General features: G+C 55.2%; 1 protein-coding gene across 1 annotated transcript in view; it reads right to left on the bottom strand.

Moving 5' to 3' along the window:
• Positions 1-1,305, bottom strand: part of LMAN1L (lectin, mannose binding 1 like) — a 12,707-nt gene that overhangs the window by 6,128 nt on the left and 5,274 nt on the right. The window lies entirely within an intron of this gene.

The following is a 1,305-nucleotide window of genomic DNA, read 5'->3' as shown; positions in this document are numbered from 1 at the left end:
ATTGACAGCAGTTTCACTTCTTTACAAACTACTCAATAAAAGCCATGCGCTGACCCGATTCGGGGCTCACTCAGTCTTCTCTGGCTGAGTCCCTTGGTCTTGTTCTTAATGTTACTTTTGTCTCTTGCTCTTATTCAATCTGCGTCGCCCCTTAAGAGAAACCTATTTGCCCTTGCCACGCTGGACGTGACACATGCCACTCATCCGCTTAGCTAACTGCCTCTGTTCCTCCAAGCTCATTGCTTTCAGGCCTTCCCTGCTGTCCTGGCTGGTTAGGACCCCTTCTCTGTGTGCTCGCAGCCCCCACCCAGCCTGGGAGGTCCTTGAGGACAGGGCTTGGCTCTGGGTCACCTCTGCCCCCAGCACAAGGCCTGGCCTGAACAGAGCTCAGAGAGCAGGTAGAGAAAACCGCTGAAATGGCAGGCCCGAAGGCACCATGACATGAACAGAAGCATCTGGGGGGGAGGGGTTCCTGGGCTGGGGGAGTGGGGCCTCTCCCCTAGCTTTCCCCCTAAGGCGGGCCCATGGCTGACATCACCTCTGTACCTGGCTCACTCAGACTGTAGGTCAGGAAGGATAGGACATCACGGTCATCTGGAAAGGGGGTTAGAGAAGGGAAGGCTCCTACCCCCGGCAGCCCACTCACTCAGTCCTCACCACCAGGCTCTGTTATATTCCAGGGAGGCGAGAAATCTGGGTGACCTTGGGCAACTCTGATCCTTATCTTGTTTACTTCATAGGAAGTGTGTGAGGGTCAGACAAGCAGATGGGTGGGGCTATGAGGGTTGACCCTCCTCCCCACCCAGCCAGAGGTGGGCCCCTAGTGAGTAGGAAAATTGGACAGTCCTGGGCTAGAGCCAAGGAAGCAGACTGAGTGTCACTCCCAGGCTCAGGTCCCCAGAGCATGGCTGCTATTGGCAAAAGCCACCACACGGTGGCCATCTCCTAAGCTTGGCTCTGACCACATCACTCTCTTCCTCAGAAACCTGCCGTGGCTCCCCAGTTCCCAGAGTCTAAAGACCAAAGTCTCGGCATTCATGGACACCTTCTCTCTGATTGCACCTTACTTTCCAGCTGTGGGTCTCTCCGTGGACTCTCTACTACACGCTTCATTCATCCCATTTCCCTAAATGTCCCTTATGGCTGTCCCCCTTCCCTTTGCTCCACAGCCCTCAGCTAGGGGCACTTACGGGGCCAACACTGGAATAAAAGCTTCTCGTGTTTTGCCCTATTTGAGACTTTCAACAACTCTGCAAGGCAGACAGGAGAGGACTCGGGGCTTGCCCAGGCCACACGGTGAGGAAA

This window comes from Hipposideros armiger, unplaced genomic scaffold (assembly GCF_001890085.2).
Source record: "Hipposideros armiger isolate ML-2016 unplaced genomic scaffold, ASM189008v1 scaffold_511, whole genome shotgun sequence".
Lineage (NCBI taxonomy): Eukaryota > Metazoa > Chordata > Mammalia > Chiroptera > Hipposideridae > Hipposideros > Hipposideros armiger.
Note: the sequence above shows the minus strand (reverse complement) of the source record. Positions and strands in the feature narration are given on the sequence as shown.